Raw genomic sequence first — 19,485 nt, 5'->3', positions numbered from 1 at the left:
ATGAGCGCTTTTCCTTCTATATTATTGGATAATAATGTCTTTTTGATATTCTTATTATTATAATTGAGTTCCTATAAGACTTATGATTCATTACCAAATTTGAAGGGGCTGTATTGTATTGTAGTATATTTCTTTGTGTGGGACCTTTCCATTTTTCCAATTATTAATATAATAATGAAGCCACGTGTCGGTTAGTCAATTTAGCCGGACGATAATGACCCCTACCTTTAGCTGCTGATGTTTGACTCTGCCTGTGACTCCATGCTCCCTTCCGGGCGTCCCCCAAACGCTTCAAGTTTCAACTTGCCCCAACCACCACCGACCCATCCTCCCCCCCCCCCACCCCGCGCTTTTCCAGATCTCTCCTCTCTTTCGGTCGTTTTCTTCTATTCTATGGCTGTCACCGCCGCTCAAGCCGGCGGCATGAGTGAACCGCAAACTCAGCATATGGATGCCGCGCCTTCGGAATCAGTCTCTGGTACGCCATCGTCGTCTCCTTCGCCCTCAAATGGTCTTGATCGGAGCTATTCTAACAATTCTTTGGAGAACCGTCGTCAAGATGCTGAAATTGAGGTGCTGAGCTTATTATCACACGAATTTTTTGTTCTCAAAATTTTTGGCTTGATGATCATGCGTAATTTTTTTGGTTACAGTCCGCGGAAATATTGAAGAGCGAAGAGTATCGTCAGTTGTTTCGTCTTCCGCCAGAGGAAGTGAGTATATTCAATCATGATGAGCACCAGTCTTTCTTGTATAATTGTCATATCTTTATAGATAGATTTCTGTTGGCTGATTGTCGATGCCATTCTGTTAAGGTTGAATTTTCGTTTGCTTGAAAAGGAAAAAAAAAGAGAAAGATTTCGGCAGTCTCTAATGACTTGTGAAGTTTACATCTTTCAGAACTAATGCAATTGTGCTGATTAATGATACCACATGACTCTTGTCATTTGCTTTGGTTATGTTATCTTTCCATCATTTGTTTCCTTTACGTGAGTTAAGTATAGGATAAAACCTTTACATTCTCTGTACAAAGGGCAACAGAGTTCAAAAGGACAGATTCTGGGCTTGAACGTGAGTGAGTGCTAAGGCATGTGCTTTTCAGCTAGACTTTGTTGCATGCGTTGTACAACAATATGACGTTGTTGTCTGACCTGTCTATTTATATATAATGTCGTCTCCTATAGTTGAGAAGTTTCTGACATTTCCGGTTGTTTGTTTGGTAATGAAGAAACTTTTCTTCTTCATTGATTTCTATTTTTTTTCTTTTTCAGGTCCTTATTGAAGATTTTAACTGTGCTCTCCAGGAAAATATATTAATCCAGGTAATTTTTACATCTGATTGAATGTTGCTCTAGGAGCATGATTTGCTGTTCCTGTTAGTATTTCATTCTATTGCGTTAGTGTGAATATCTCTATTCTATATTTCTTTAGAGATGTATTAAAAATGTGTTTTTGTTTTTTAAGCTTTTCTTTTGTTTGTTTGTAGGGTCATATGTACCTGTTCGTACATTTTATTTGTTTTTACTCAAACATATTCGGGTTTGAGACAAAGGTATGCTACATAGCTCAATTTTTGACTATTTATTTGTTTATATGGTCACTGTATGATTTCCGTAGTTATTGCTTTTAGTTCTCACTCTCGGTCTTTATTGCTTCCTATAAATTTTGATGGTTTAATGATATAGAGAGTAATCCCCTTTGATAAAGTCACCAGTGTACGCAAGGCAAAGCAGCAGGACTCTTTCCTAATGCCATTGAAATTTTGGCTGGAGACAAGAAGGTATGTTATATGATCAAAGTCTTTGTGTTGCATTTGGCTTTTGATCTGCGTCAATCTTGTGTTTTAAAACCAGCCATGTGATGTCTTACATCACTTGTATATTTGGCAGTACATTTTTGCATCCCTTCTATCCCGTGATGAAGCATTTAATATCATTAATGATGGGTGGTTGCAACATCGCAATGGTGCCAAAGCCAGCACTGAGCAGCAGGTTAATTGAAAATTATGTTGACACTTGATGCCTAATGTTTGTAATGTTGTGAGGGTTAATTAACTTGGGAGCAAATATATTTATTTCTACATTGGTAGCGTGATATGCTTTAGGAAATATAAGGTTACCCGCGGGTATACTAATTTGTTGCTAGATTATGGACAAAGTAGCAAATAGGTTGAGGAGGAGGAGGATGTCATGATTGTTGTGCTTCTTTAGGTATAATTTACCTTTTTTCCCCTTAAAGAAGTTTTTTGGTGTTTAGAATGTTGGTGTGAGAAATGTGAATCTTTCAATTCTGGACAAGGCTTGGATATTGGATATATGTTTTGAATTTATATTTCTAAAGTAATGATTGGCTACCCGTCCATTGAAATGCTTATCTGTTAAGATTCATTTAGCATCGCTTTACATATATTTGAGCTGACAAGAGCTGACAAGCCCTATTTATTATGATATGGACTTCCTCAATGCATGCATTATTTGGTTAATTTACTGGTTCAAGGTAAACTTGGCACTTCATTCTTGTTTGAAGGATTGTATTTCTATAATATTTATAGTTTAAGTTCAAGTGCTACCAATACTTTCTTTGTCATCTGTTAGAATCTCGCGTTCCCAGAAAGATTCTAGAATGTTGATTAATTGGCTATTGCTGCGTTACTCATGTTGTTTAATGCGTTGATTTTACTTCAGGAACCAGTATCTGAGTCTAGCAGCCAAGAGAATGGATTTATAGCTATTGAAAAAGTGAACGGTTCTGAGATAGTAGACAATGAATCACGTGCTGCCAATCTGTATGCTTATTATGATTTCGATTGTTGCTTTGGACTGCTTTGATTTAATGTGGGACTCATCCAGTGTTTACTTATGTGTGGGAATCAGGAGCAAAGATAAATCTAGCAAAGATGGTGAAGCCGTGGCTGTTCCAGAGGAGCAATCCAGTGTAGCAGATGGTGCAGAAACTGTATCAAACAATGCTATTTCAGGAGCTACCTGGAATTGGAAGGAAGAGGATATGGATGCTCCAAAAAGTGAGTTTGGGTAGTTCTTCTAGCTCACAATTGAGATGCAGACACTTAAATGGATTTATTTTTCTATGATTTGTTTATGGAAGAAAAGGTTTCCATGTAGATTTTTCCATTATTTTGAATTGCCGATTCAATGTCTATCAGAGGTCAGGGAAAGGTCTGGTTACCATGTAATATTTGCAGGGGAAAACTAATTTGGAGGTCCTTAGAATTGTACTCAATTTTGAATCAAGTTCCTGAACTTTTTTTCTTTTTTATTGGATCCTTTAAATTTTTATTGTTAGATCCATTACTCCCTAAAACTTGAAACTGTTAATTAAAACTAACACTGTTAAAAATTCCGTTAAAAGTCTAAATCATCTTCTTCTTCAACCTCCTTTCACTGTAACTCTTTAGCCCCCAAGCTTTCTCTCTCCTTTTCTCATTCCTCAATATCATCTCCTTCCCCCACCATTAAACACCTCGCTGGCCAACGGCATATCCATCATAAAAAATACATATAACTCATTCGTTTCTCACAACATATGGCTCATCCATGTCCAATCTAAATGGCACTCACCAGCAAATGACTTGTTTGCTGGTGGATGCTATTTAGAAATCATCCACAAGGCCTTTTAATCAAATATCCCAGAAAATATACCTAATTCACACCCAAGTCATTTTTGATGACATTAATTAAATCAATAATATATCTTGAGAAACCAGTGCATGAACCAAATTATTCCTATGTTTCGGCACAGAGTGCTATTTTGAGATCATATCCATATAAGAACTTTTAATCACTATAGCACCCCAAGTCAAATTTTGTTCAATCATTGACATCATCCTCAACAAATGAGAAAGAAATATATATAACTCATCCATTTCTCCTTCCCCAAAATGTCTCATCGGAGTTGAGCCTGTATTATTATATCTCTTCTTTATCGATCATGCTTACCTCCATCGTAGAATCAGAGTTGTTGCACCAGTCATGGAATCCGACATGGCTAGGCCCATAAGTGAAGGCATCCTGGTTGATGATGGGTACAATGGATCAAGTAATAATAGCAGCTATGCAGTCAAAAAAGTTGAGCTCTAATGGCACACATGTTGGGGATGGAATGATGAGTTGTATAATGGTGGGGAAGGAGAGAGAAAGCTTGGGGGTTATGGTGGGAGGAAGTCAAAGAAGATGGTGATTCAGATGGAACTTTCAACGGTGTTAATTTTAACTTAACAGTTTTAGGTTTAGGGAGTAACGCATATAACAGTGGAAATCTAAAGGATCTAATAAAAAAGAAAAAAAACTCAGGGACTTGATTGAAAACTGAGTATAATTATAGGGACCTCCAAATTAGTTTTCCCATATTTGCAGAAAAAGGGAAATTTTACCCTCCTAGTGCTTCAGGGATGTGGAATAGAGCCATGATATGCTGCTAATAAAAGATGACTACTGAAATTTGGACTGCGAAAGAGTCATATGTTTATCTCATAAATTGAAAGCTTACCTGTGAAATTAAGTTGCAAATATTTTGTACAAGAAGCTGTGCTAATTAAAAAGAATAAATCAGGAAGTTAGTGCATAACTTGTTTGTTGGCTATTAACTTTTTATCACCTCTGTTATAAGTTTGCTATAAATATCCTTTTTCTTTTTCCAATATTTTTTCAGAACTATTGGTTTCTTGCTCATTCCAGGTAAAAGGTTGTTTTCCTTGTATTGGCCTTTTAGCATGATTTCCTTGTATAGACGTGCATATATTCACATGCATATCATTAAGAAAAGAACGTAAGTTATATTTACTTTTGTAGCATATGAAGTTGAGAACTTTGAGGTCAGAAAGGCATCATTAGTTCTATAATATGAAATAACATACTTAACATCCGCAAATGAAGGTGCTTTATTACTGTGTGGATATGCCTGAATTTCACTTTCATCTCCATGGTTCAACTGACTTCATTGAAAGTTGATGTTATGGATGATATATCATAATGAGGAAAGTTTCCTCTTTAATGCTAAAAGTGAAGTCCTTGTCCCATTTTCTTCTTTCTATAAAGAGTCTGTTGGGTTGCAATTATAAGCACCAGAAATTAATCTTTACCATAGAGTAGCTATGCATAGGAGGAAGAGTTTGATGAAGGAGTTAAGAGTTAAAGAGGTTGGAGTCATTGGTGAGGAGGTAACTTTTTGTTGTTGTTGTCAGAATTCCTAGGATATATCCTGTAGGTCTTCTATTAAGGGGCTGGACTGGGTATTTCTCAGGATAACTCAACTTAGAGCGGCCTTTTGAGGAAGAGGAAATTTAGAATTCCATTTAACTAGTTGTATGAAGAAAAAAAGTCTGCAGAGCCTGTTGGTTTCATAGATTTGGTTACTTCCAGCCTTGTTGGGTCACAGACAGGGAAGGCATTATTTAGGAGAGTCATAGACAGGGAAGGCTTTATTTAGGAGAGTAATGGGCTTGATTGTAATCGGGTGGTAATAATAATCCTTGTCCTGAAGAAAAGTAGGTCTATCAGGTGAGGGATCATATGCTGTGTTTTCTTAGTTTGACAAAGGTCCTCTTTGTTAGATTAGTGCTGTAAGGTTTGAGACTTTTTTATCTTTATTGCTGGAAGGAAACTCTTGGATGCAGCATCAGTAGCAAGATGTTTCTATTTACTAAAAGATGGGAAGAAGTTTTCAAACCATTCATATTAAGATCTCAGAAAGTTACTTTCAAGTTTCATCCTATGCTTTGAAAATTACTGCAGTTCTCCTGTGCATATATCAAAATCTACAATGGTGAAAAACTTCATCTCATTTAAGAGTTGTTGAATCATGAAGAAGGCTTACCATTCTTATGCCATGCTTTGTTATACTGCGGAATAAACTTTGCGCTAAAAGCATATTGGCTTATATATTTTAACATGTTACTATCATCCAATTAGTATATTATTATAATGTGTGAGTAATTGTTCAGGGAAATATTTTATGCTTGGGAGAGCAAAATACACTGTCTGTCTGTCTATCTGTCTGTCTGTCTGTCTGTCTGTCTATCTATCTATCTATCTATTCTGTGTATCTTATTGTATGCTGTGTTTTTGGTCTAACTATATTCTTATGATTCTTGTTATTTATGCTTTTATTTTAATGCTTTGATCTTGTTTATGACTTGCAGTACCGGAGGTTTATACAGATGTTGCAGAATCAAAGTTTCCGGTAATTTGTCTTACAAATAGAAAGTTACTAAATTACCCTGTTGATGTTTAATATAATGCAACACCAGAGCCCCCCTTGGGATGAAAGCACACGAATATCTTTCTTGATGTTCAAGTAAGCTGTGTCCACACCCTATGCGGAATTGATTTTTGACATGCACAACTGTGTTGTCTAGCAGTCTGTTCAAATTATTCGGGAGAGAGTGTATAATAATTTTAATGTAGAGGGGGCTGATATTGTTGGAGTAGTTTTCCAAAACACTAAGATCATGTTTGTTATGGAAAAAAGAGCTTTCATGAAAGGGAGATGTGGAGAGAGTTCATTATCTTGATATGTTTTGTGCATATTATCAAGTTACTAAGGAATTATGCTTGAATAAGGCCTCTTTGGCTTGGACCACGGAAGGTTCCTTCCTACCAAGAACAGAAAATGCATTCCCGTGCCCTAATGTATGGTATATTTTGACTATTTTGTCCATTCTTGATTTAAAATATCTTAATTTTTAAATTTTTCAAAATAAATATTATTTTATATAAATATTTAAGTGTCATTTCCCGTAAAAAGTAGTAATCTTCTATCCATTTTATATCAAAATAATGTCCATAATTCTGAAAATTCAACTTAATTGTTTTAATGAGTGTTATTTATGTCATTTGCCTATTTTGACTCCTTCCCTTTCTTGATTGCTTCATGCCAAACTTTCAATGCACAAAAGAAAAAGAAAAATCCATGATTTCTTCCCATGTGCCAAACACATTTTTAGCCTAAAAACTGCATTTCCGTTGAAGCCTCTCTCCTTGTCCCTCCCCCTTTCTTTATCCCTCATAAATGACTTCCTACCAAACATGACCTAAAGGAGGTGTGAGTGTATTTCGCTCAATTTTTTACTTCCTTTAAAGTTTTCCAATGTTGATTACTTGTGATTAATAACTAAAACTACCATCTGGACAAATGTTTGTCTAAAGCTTCTGATTACTAATTGCAGATAACAGTAGAGGACTTCTTTAGGTACTTTTTATCAGATGATGCTGTTAATTTTCATGAGTCGTTTCATAAAAGATGTGGAGATAAAGGTAGCCTGCTCGAATCTCGTATTACTTATTTACCTCAATTTACTTTTGGAATTTTAATCTTTTGATGCTGATATTGGATTATTTAATTAATGTAAGGAATAAAGAATACATAGTTTTTCAAAGCCTTATTATTTTGGTACGTATGATGATTACTTTCAGACTTGAAGTGTACTTCATGGCATTCTCAAGAAGTTGGGTATACCCGTGAAAAGTCATTTCAACATCCAATAAAAATTTATCTTGGTATGCATCGCTGCTTCTATTTTGAACATCCAATAATTCGAAGTTCATTGTTCAAGCCTGTGTTTTACTTTTTCTTTTTGCAATTATATTTTTATGTTTCTCATGTGATTTTCAATCCTTCTAATGAGCGAAATTTGGTGGTTGTCATGAAGTTCAGACACTCCGAATCTACAAGAACAGGTTGTAGCTATGCTGTTGGTTGTCAATATTCTTCTGTCGTTCATCTGGTAAGAGTTTTTTTTTCTTTTTTTTTGGGTACAATCTGGGAAGAGAGTTAAGTCTGCACTTAAACCCTGAACTTAATGTGCAGTTTGATTTAACTTTTTTGGGGGCTAAATTAGTTGGGGGCTAAGTTTTGGGAAACCTATGGCGGTGCCAGGATGGATGTCCTGGGAAGCTGGGGGCAAAATGGGGTGAGGTTTAAGAACATAATCAGAGTCTATGCAATATTGCAATATATTGGAATCATGTGAGATGTTATATTATTCATATCACCTAATGATTGGAGAAAGAAGGGGGGTGGTGACTGGTGAGGGTACAAGTAGTGCAGGAGATGAGGAAGATTCTTGTAGAATAATTTGTATCTCTCCGATGGCTGTCGAGTGAATTTGGGATTTTGTTCATTTTGATCTAGTTAGGAAGAATATTCTGTGCGTTTCTTCTCTGCTGACTAATGGTGTTGTATCACTGTATCTTTGGTTAGATTACGACCGACTTTGCTCTTATTTTTAATCTATATGTTTCTCTTGTTTTTTAATTATTTTTTTTTTAAAAGTGAAGTTACTGTAATTTTGCATTTGAGTATTTGAAATGTATGGGGCGAGCATTTGAATCACTTTATTTGTTTTCATGACATTGCACTTTTTGCTTCTTTTAGTCATATGCTTTTAGAGACATCACAAGAAGTCAGCGGTGTACCTTATGCGGATTATTTCCGTGTTGAGGTAAGCTGCTGAAAATTTCAATGCATATAATCGGGAATTTTCTGTAACTTTAAGCCTTATAAGTTTCTTTTAGAAGAGAAATTAATTTTTCAGAATATGTTGTCCAGTTGGCTGAATGAGAGGTAGCGGATTACGTCAGTTCTAAAACCTCTTTCATTATCATTAAAGGCACCTAAATGAAGAACATTTTTATTTCTTATACAAAAATGCGACAAGGAAGCTGCACTTAGGGGATATAGATGCCCTCTTGTAGAAATGGGTGCTTAATTTTTACTTTGTAATAGCACCCAAGCAAAATATGAAAATACTAGATATGCAACACTGATTTTATATTAGATGTCAGATGATCTTCTTCTCAGCGGAAAGAAAGTATCAAGATATGAAAAATCACGAAGGATACACAAGGAAATTGCTCTCAGCACATTCAAATTCCCTAGCACACTAAAATTCACTAAAATAGAAAGAGCAAATGATGAAGAAAGATGACCTCCCTCCACCACCAACCTGGCATTCGAGAGGCCAGAACTCTCCACACCACTCTCAATACCCAAAAGAGAGAACTCCCCTGTCCGGACCGAAGGGAAGATTTAAGGACCCAAAAAGTGACTCTCGCAGCCGCCAACTTAACCCTCTAATAGACCCTGCCTGTAGCAACCCTATAGCAAGTCTAGTCCTCCGCTTCTCCATAACAGCAGGAATCTCAAGGTCAACACTCTGACCATCGTAAAGTGGCTTTCCCTTTTCTTTCATCTTCCTAATTCCCTGGCAAGCTTCTACAATCGTGCAAGGCAATGCTTTTTTTAGTACTTTAAAGGTTGACTAGCCTCCTCACTGGTCTGCTGTGTGCTGTCAGTAATTTGAAATCTCTAATCATGTTTCTAGTTGATAAGAGGAAAGGAGGGAGTGGCTAACAAATTTGTAGTTTATTAAAATCATCAAATAGGTATAACATGGAACTAAACTTAGGGTTTGTTTATAGAGCCCTTTGTCATGTTATTCAAATAATAAAAACAATGTAAACCAAACCTAGCTAAAATAAGATAATCGTATATGAGATAGGGTAATAGGATAAATCTTATAAATCCCAATTCAAATAAGTTTATTTGAAAAATAATATAATTATTCTACTGAAAATAACTTAAAATAAAGATAAAATAATCCTAACTCTTCTTTCCCATGATTTCTCTTGTATTGAAGGACTCTCCTCTGAGTAGTTTATTTGGTGATATAACTCGAACAAGATACTCCATGAAGGCAAGATTTGGAATAAGTTTGAGGGAAGGAGAAAGGAGGGAGAAATAAAAGAAAAGAAGAAGTAGATGATTACCTCAATAAATTAGACAAATCATGAAAAAGTCTTACATTAAACTATCCCTAGGGCCTATATAGGTATAGTTTATTCAATTAATTAAAATAATCTAAGAAAATATAATAGGATAAATCCTAAAAGATCTAATGTAACTAAATTTATTTAAAAATGTGATTTAAATATCTTAATTAAAATTAAGAAGATATAATAGGATAAATCCTAAAAGTTCTGATGCAACTAAATTTATTTAAAATTGGTAATTGGTAATTAAAACATCTTAGTTAAAATAACTATTTAAAAAATCCTAATTATCTTAAAGATAAAATAGCCCTGACTCTTTCCACCATCAAGACCCCAATGGATGGTTGTTCAAGGTGGCGAGGTCCTTTTTTGTGAATGGCATTAACAAAGGAAATAAGTATGCCAAGGCTGCTAGTTTTGTTTTTGTTTTGCCTTGGAGGAAGGGGGGTTTTGTGCAGAGGCCCCAACCCATATTTAATTCTAATGGCTAGAAGCCAGGGAAATGACTAGGACTTGGTAATAGTTTAAGGAGTTGTTGGAAGGCATCATTGTCACCAACTGGTGATAATTAAGAAAGGTTAAGGGGATTGAGAAAGGATGGCTTTGTTGAAGAGTCCAATGAACTGTTTGAGCTTCTATCAGGGCTATTGGGTGGCTGATGGGACCATTCAAATGTATACTGACGGATGAAATTCAGTTGAGGTATATTTCATGTATCTAACCGATCAGTTAGTTTTTGAGTTAGTCTCAAAGTCCATGACTAGAACGTTGTTAATGTATGAAGGAGAAGGTATAAATTAGAGCTTGTAATTGTGGTGGTTTTCTATTGAATTTTACCTTACATTTCCTATTATTAGGTGGTGATTCCTGAGCTCATATTCATGCCTCTTACCATTCCAGAGGGGACCATTCTTCTAGTGTTCGGATCCAAGAGTGCTTTGATACCAAGATGAAAACCAGGACATAATTCTCCTTTCAATTAATCAATGAAGTACACAAATCCTTCTAGGCTAACTTCATTAAAACCTAGAGGATACCCAAGCTAAAACCACAAGAGAGAAAATCAAATCCAGAAGAAAAAAGAGTAGATCTAATTAATGCTAAAATCTGGGAATCTAGATAGACAATTGTCACTGAACTGACAATTGTCACTGAACTAACTACAACTTATCTGGATAATAATACTAAAAAACAGGAAAATAACTCTTAACAGGCTAAGGCCCAATAATCCATATCTTGAGGATCTCCAGCACCTTGCACAAGAAAGATACACCTTTTGTTTTCATTTTTTCATATTTTCCATTTGAAATAGGCCCTTTACCCATCTATGGTGGCACAAAATATACCCAAGGCCTCACACAGAAGAAATGGAAACAATGGTTCAACCTAAGGCGACAAAGAAGAAAAGGTTACTAATGAATGGCCAGCACCTTGCACAACAAGGATACATACACCTTTTCTTTTTACGTTTTCATATTTTCCATTTGAAGTTGGCCCTCTACCCATCTATGGTGGCACAACCCATACCCAATGACTTACAGAAGAAATGAAAAACGATTCAACCTAACGTGGGAAAAGCAGTTACTAATGATTGGCCCACAGAAGGTTCATAGTAACTGGAAAAACTCACCTGACTATGAATGTACCCGGAAAGAATTAGAAATGATTCAGAGTCGGTTCCCTGCATTCAATCCTGAGGATAAGGTGGTAGGAAGTCCAGTTAGAATTATTTTATTAGGATATATATAGATTAATTCAATTGATAATAAATAAACTAGGATACGTTTTTAGGATATTTAGATTATTTATACTGTCTTTTCGATTTGATTCAATTTCAAATGAGGTTTATCTTTTACTTGAGTAAGGATTTATTTTTCTTACCATACCATTAACTTATCTGAGCATCGTAGTAGTTTGACTTGGATAGGAATAAGGCTCTGTAAATCTAAATAAGCCGTAGGACTATTCGATTGTATTGACATTCTGCCTATTGAAGCTTTATCCCTCAAGTTTTTTCTTCGCATATGATCCCTCCTCCTCCTCGTCTCCCCCCTCCCTTCACAGTATGACATCACAAGTTTTTAATTGTAGAGGAGAATGATGGGAATAGTAGGTTTTGTGGAAGAGCATACTCTAGGAGAAAGGAGTCAGCCCAAAAAGAGGACGGAGCATGCCTAGCATATGTCAGAGGAAAAATGGTGCCAGGCCTAAACTGAGAATTATTACAGGCCGGTAGTGAAGTGGTGGAGTAGGGAAGATTATTTGTGAGCCTATCAGGTAGTGCATGGACAAAGGAGAGGAGAGATAATGTTAGGGAGGGACATAAGGATGCTTCAACATTATATATTATTTTAAATTTCTTCACTCTTGTGGCTTTAGGAGCTGGTGAATCCTTTTATTTTGGCTTGAGAAATAAGTAATGGTGTTTAAAGTTGAACAACCGGGTATTTAGAGAGAAAGAGAGAGAGAGAGAGCAACCACGTTACTTTTGAGTTTCTTTAGGTGTGAACAGTCTAGTAAATATTTTGTTTTCTATTCTCTATTCACTAACAACTTTTCGCCCAATTATGTGTGTAAATTTTGCGTACTAAGTACTTTCCTCATTTATAACCAGGGACGATGGGATGTTAAGAGAGACGGCAATGAATTGGAAGAGTGCTGCGTTTTGCGGGTTTATGTGAATGTGGCATTTTCGAAGAACACCATATGGAAAGGTGTTCCTCTATAGTATATAGCTTACTCAAATATTACCATGGTTTGTTTAGGTTATTAATTTTTTTTCTTTTGTACTACCTTATGTTGCACCAAGACATAGTATTCTTATTTGGGTTTTAAAATTGTTGATGTTCATTCATGCCACTTTAAATGTTTCACGATTATGCTATTGTTGCATCTGTTAATGATATGATACATCGGTTTTGTAGCTGGTCATATAAGAACATAAAGAAAGCCAGGTCTTAAATTTATAAATTGCACAGTAAACAAAGGGTTGTTAATTTCATTTGCTTCTGTCAAGTTCTGAGATTCTTGAGCATTATGTAGCCAATTGATTTTTATTTTTCTCTGGTGCTATTCATGGAATATGGTTTTATCCTGGATTTATGGTACTTAATTATGATTTTAGTTTAGGGTCAATCAAGTCAAAGTTCCTACAATATGACCAAGGAACTTTCTTGGCGATACAAACTTTCTTAGGTGGATGTCTAGTGATTTTTAGTTTCATAAAAAAAGATGTATGTCATTGGACAATGTCTATATCTTAGATTCACGATGATGTTCGAGTCTAACCTCATAACTCCATTGCAGTTGCGTATACTCGGTCTTGAATTATAGGCAACCATTGAGCATTGTCCAAATCGTCTACCTTTGATGGTCTGCTCTAAATTTTCTGCATAATTTTCATGTTTGAATCTTTGCATGGGATATTTTGTGTAGACTTGCATCAATTTCTTCTGCTGTAAATAGGCACAATTTGTGCACGCAAATCATATTAATCTGATATAATTGCGTCTTTATGAGCTACCCAGTGTTTAGCTCCAATTTTTGCTCTAGTTTCTGATGACTATAATTTCATCTTCGATTGTGAGAATAAGTATTCTTGAAATTAATGTAATCTCAAGTGATTGACGCATTCATTTGCGCTGAATCCATAAAAGTTTTGCTCAGTGCCCATTCTTTTGCTCCCGGGAGCAAACAAACCCCCCCCCCCCCAAAAAAAAAAAAAAAATAACGCAGTGAGTTGCATTTGGATGTGCATTGCTTTTAATGTCATAAATCGGACTTTCCTAACTCCAAGTGATTGTACCTAATCACAGGCAAAATAGTTCAGTCAACAATCGAATAATGCAGAGAAGCTTATGCTACATGGATAAACATGGCAAGTTCATATTATCTTTTTGTGCTGTGCAACTATTACAATGTTATCTCCATATTAATAATAATGATTTTCATTATTATCTGTTCACTGATTTCATTTCTGTCAGGCTCATGAATTGTTGAAGCAAAAGAACCTTGAAAAACAAGGTTTGGTATTTGCAAAGCTTATGTTTTATCTGGGAATCCAAAGATTTTATACTTTCCAAATGTTAATAATAAGGTTCACATAATTTACTTTTCTTGATGCAGAGAGAGCTCCTACTGCTAGTGAGGCACAAACAAGTGAAGGAAATTTAGACAGTGAACAAAAAGCTGGAGGATCTTCAAAGAGTTCAAAAGAGCCAAATAACCCTGCAGTTCAACCAGTTACCTCTGACATTGTTCATTCTAACCGCAACATTGACAACCAATTGCAAGGAAATTTCATTGACTCATCATCTATTTCATCCATGTTAAGAGAATGTGTGACAAAGTTCCGGTCTTGTTTGAAAAGTCAGAGCCATCTCTCTCTGTTCCTAGTCATCATTTTTGCTGTCATCTTCTTTATGCAGGTGCGTTCCAACTAGTCAAACCTGATTTTTCCTTTGATTTTACAATGAGATGTACATACTTGAGTTACTTCTAAACTTTTCTTCTGTTCCCGCAGTTTAGCATACTTCTACTGTTGTCCAGGCCCCAGCACATTCATGTGAGCACTCCAACAGATTATATGAACAGGATAGAATATGGAGTGGGCAGAAGCCCTTCAGATATAGCTTGGTTAGAGAAAAGGATTCACTTCCTCAAAGATGAGATGTATATGGTTGAGACTAGGCTGGAGAGAATGAGGCACGAGCATGCACTCTTGAAAAAACAACTCAGAGATCTAGAGTTAAATAAATAGATTCAGAGTCACCCACCAGACTCTGATTCATGTACTTGTGGCAATTCCTTCCTTGTAAATGAGAAAAATGTAGTACGTGGATATGAGAGAGAAAAGTTGGGGGGGGGGGGGAGAAGATCTTGCAGAAGACTATCTGGATTTTCACTCGGCTTATTGTTGTCTGTACTTGGTAGAGAAGCTCCTGACTTAGCGGCCTAAAAGCAAAAGAGAGACAAAGGAACCCTGCAATGTGTAATATTTTTAAGTCCACCTGACAGTCCATAGGTTTACATTTTCGGTCTAATTACAAACTTAGCTCTTGCATGGTGGCTTGTTTCTTGTGAATCCTCGCCGAATTGGATATTTCTTGGAGTAAAATACTTCGGCATCTTTTCTGTTTTGTTTTAATTACACGGACCTCTTTTTTATTTTGATAATATACATTTTAGTCGAAAACATTAACAAGGTTAAGGAATATTTTGAAAAGATTCTTTACGTATATTTTTTAATTAAAAAATATTAGAATAAACCTTGTTTCCTACTTTACCCCTCGTTATATTAAATATGTAGTTTATCATTTAATATTAATATTTGGTAATAAACTATTTAATATTTTTACTAAACTTAATAAATTAAGACATTAACTTTATAATTTTACTGAAAATACATATGTACAATTACAAAACATTAAAAATTACATCACAAGTAAGTTTAAATAAATAAACAAGATTTATTGTAAAATAAAAATTTGTATTTATAAAATTAATAAAATTTATAATATGGTAATCAATTCAATAGTATAACCAAAAAAAATAAAATATTTATTAAAATTATTTTTAATTTCAAATAAAGATGTATGACATGTCATTAAATGATAATTATTAAGTAATATTTGTACAAAGAAAGGTTAATTTGGTCAAAATAATGGGTCAATCTTATGATTTAACGGTCAACTAACGGATAGATGGATGGGAGTTGAATCTCAAAACTAGAAAGAAAGTCTGTACAATATATATTTTGATTTTAAGGGAAGTATATGTAAATTTTCAAAATAAAAAGGAGGTCTAAATAATTTAGGTTAAATGGAAGGTAGGTTGATGTATTTTACTCTATTTTTTAGGGTTACTCTGTTCATTTTACGGCTATACATATTTTTTTTTTTTTAAAAAAAAGCATCTTGTTATTATATTCTTTTTCGTTTGGGTATTGCTTGAACCTGGGCCGTAGGCTCTATGGAGGGCGAGGAAAGAATGCAAAAGGATTGGATGCTTGGGAAAAGGGAGTTATAAATAATAATTTTAGGAGGTATGAGTTGTAATTTTAGAGATTCTAAGTGATAACTAGATTGTGGGTGTTGTTATACGGGGCGCGCATATTTTAAATGTTATTTTTATATAACAAATTTGTGATTTATGAATGATGTGGCTTTTTATGACTTTTATAATATATTGATGTTAATATTGATTTCATACATTAACCATTCCCGTGGATGGCCAGAAAATGAGGGAGTAAAGAAAATCATGGAAAAAAAATAGGGAGAAAAGTGAGTTTTCTCCGGTTTAAATAGGAAGAAAAAGTAGGAGGTAAAAAAAGTTGGAGAAAAAATGGAATGTGAGATTTATCTTATTTTCTCTTTAATTTTTCTCACCATCTTTTATTTTTATAATAATGTATAAATTATTTTTTAATCTAATTATAAGAAATATTCGCTTTTAATTTTTTTTATATGCTGAAAAATAACATTTTTCTATAAATAGTCACCTGGTTCTAAAATATAGTGAACAAATTATTGATAATATTGCTTGACCAAAAAAATATTTGATGATAATGTTAATATGATTTTTTCTTCATTGTGTCATTTAATTTGAAATATAATATATTTTTAAATAAAAAATGTATTTTAATCATTTAAATATTTATGCATTTTTTTTTTCTGTTTTTCTCGTTTAACCAAACATAAGGTGATAACATATTTCTCTCCAATTTTTTTTTCCTTTGACCTTTCTTTCTACCCAAACTGAGCATAACTGCATAAGTGATGAATCATTTATTAAAGATTAATGTTAAAAAAATCATTGCTTAAAAAAATGTTAAGAAAATAATACCAACCATTTAACTTTTTGAGGCATTGCTTTTCAATTTAATAATTTTTTTTCCAAAAACAAAGTCATTTGTTACATATTGATAAGTAAATATTTTGTAATTAAATAGGTTAGATTTTGGAATGTGGTGGGTTAAATTTATGAATATCTTATACCAGTTTAATTAACTAATAGATATTTTCTGCTCTTAAGATAATTATAGGATAAAAATGAATCTTTTTACAAAATCTCCTCAAATTTTTTTATTTTGCAGAAAATATTATAAAGCTGAGGAAGGAAAGAAGGAAATGAGGAGAAAATATACACATATATAGGAAAACATGAGAAGAGGAGCCAAGATGCTTGAGAAATCCGTGGGTCCCCCACCTGAATCAAATACTTGAAGAAAATATCGCATGTTACATCATCTATATATGTATATATATTTATATACGAGGAGGGGAGGCGAATCACAGCGGAAAGGAGAAGCAAACAGTAGGCAGCAGGCAATCCTCTTGCAGCAAGGACGTTTCTTCTGGCTCATCATTCTTCCTCATGGGACAGCGGCGATTAAGAAAGAAGGGCCTCTCATAAATTTGCTTTCTTCTTTCCATTTGTATTCTTTTGTTGAATTTGAATTCTTCTTTTCTGTTATGGTTTTATTTTAGCCATGTGTGGCTAGTTTTCTTTTTGATTTAGAGCGGCTATGAACTTACTTATAGATTAAACTTTGTTTTTATTTAATTAATTATGGTTGATGTTAATTTTGGTTACTTAATCCTACTTTGATATATTTATTTAATGTTAATTTGACCACCTTTAAATATGAGTTTGAGCATTAATGTTAGCTTTGATGAAGGAAATCTTAATTAGGTTCTAAAATTGAATAATATGGGATTAGATTTTTATCTAATTTACGAATATGATGGAAATATACCTAAGAGTCCTGTATAATTGATGAAGAATGAATTTAGTTTATTTTTATCCTCTTGAGTATTTGAGTTAGACATAACCTTATTAATCTAGGAGGGTTATAACTGAGTTAGACATAATTTAGTATTTTTATCCCCTTGAGTATTTGAGTTGGATATAACTTTATTAATTTAGGAGAGGGTTATAACTAGATCGAAAAACACTTTTAGCTATTGGTACTTTAAATTAACTAAATTAAACATTGAGACTAATTAGTTGAGTGAAAGCAAAACTCTGCGAAACTAGGAATGGATTAGTCAATCTAGGTTGGCTTTGGTGTTGAGTTTTTCTATTTTTAATTTTTATTCTTTTTAATTAATCAACTACAATTCAACTTGGTTAACTTAGTTGAAAATAGAAACTTTAACACCTAAAATGCTATTTTGTTTGATTCTCATTGGAACGATGCTTTACTCTCACTTTTTATTACCTGATTTGACACATGCACTCGCATTATTCACAATTTGTGTACATCACATATGTTGATTTTTACTTCTTTTTCCATATGGATAAATTATAGTTTAGAATAAGAAACATGAATTAACATTTTTAAAAATAAAAAATTTGCTGATTCAACCATTGGTTTTATTAATTTTGGCTGGTTTGAAATTGATTTTGAAGAGTTTTCTTTTAGAGTGAGATATTTCTTAACAAAAGATCTTTTTTTGGGTTAAGGCTGTAGTACTCGGTTTAGACTCGTCAATTGTAATTAAAAAAAAAAAAATCTTAAGTGGTTAATTTGGGAATCACATATAGGCTCGAATGATAGAGTCGAACTAAGAAAAACATGAGCTTGCAGTCTAATCTCCACATATTTCCATCCACTTTTGTTTATGCGCTGTTTTATTGTTTAAAACTGAATTTCAATTGTTGAATGTTTCATATTCAAAATTCAAAAATCTCTTCTAAAAATCGTGTTTACGCTTTTTACACTCACTATTATTGTCAAAATCGTCTAAGTATTCTGACATAAACAAGTTTATGATTTTGATTTTACTCAAATTAATTCATTCATACTATGTTCTAATTCTGTAAACACTCAATTTATACCTCTCTTAATGTTGCCCGATCACCATCAATGGTAATGGGGCTTTATGGCAACAAGTCAAAAGTGAACTCATTACCAATGGAATCTCATAGTCCTCTCGCATATTAATTACTACCTCTGGTCTTAAATATAAAACCTCATTTGTAGATACAAATGAGATTTTATATTTAGGACAAGAGATAATAAATATTTTTGAAAAATGAAAACACATTTTTCCTAAAGCTTTTATTTTTTAGAAAATTGTTTTCTAATATAAAACAAAATAAAAATAAATTTAGTTTGATTATATTACTTTGAAAACAATTTTAGAGTTAAATTTTTTAAAACATTTTTTTTTGAAAAAATGTTTTGATCGACTATCGCTTACCGCCCCTTGGTGGTCAATATGGCCATTCTCACCTCCTATTATTTCATTTATTGTTGTTGCACTGGAAAAAAAAAAAAGAAAAAAAGAAAACAGCAAACAAAATTTAACGATAGAAAATCAGCTTAGCCAACAAATTTTTCGCTACTAATCAATTAGTGACAACTTTTTTACAATAGAATTTAAAAGGCTGCCGTTAATTTGCTATTTGTTTTAAATGTCAGTAGTTATCCCCGGAAGTTACCCTGACCACTGATGTTGGTCCATAGTAGCTGGTGGTGGCTAATGGTAACAGGAGGACATGTTCTGGAATAGAAATAGTTGGCGGAAAGATTTTCAATTGAATAATACAAATAGTGGATAGGAGACTCGTGGCGAAAAAATAGAAAGTGAATGTGGGACCTGCATTTGGAAAAGTCGGCGTGGATTGTATAATAATGAGAGCGAAGGTAATATAGACTTATTATTTGAAATATTAACGTGTAATTTTTCAA

General features: G+C 33.8%; 1 pseudogene; it reads left to right on the top strand.

Annotated features, from left to right (window-relative positions):
* Nucleotides 1–354: 354 nt before the first annotated feature.
* Nucleotides 355–14,904, top strand: LOC114740492 (protein VASCULAR ASSOCIATED DEATH 1, chloroplastic-like; annotated as a pseudogene).
* The last annotated feature ends 4,581 nt before the right edge of the window (nucleotides 14,905–19,485 follow it).

Source organism: Neltuma alba, unplaced genomic scaffold (assembly GCF_004799145.2).
Source record: "Neltuma alba isolate B1F8T4 unplaced genomic scaffold, ASM479914v2 tig00003162_pilon, whole genome shotgun sequence".
Taxonomy (NCBI): domain Eukaryota; kingdom Viridiplantae; phylum Streptophyta; class Magnoliopsida; order Fabales; family Fabaceae; genus Neltuma; species Neltuma alba.
Note: the sequence above shows the minus strand (reverse complement) of the source record. Positions and strands in the feature narration are given on the sequence as shown.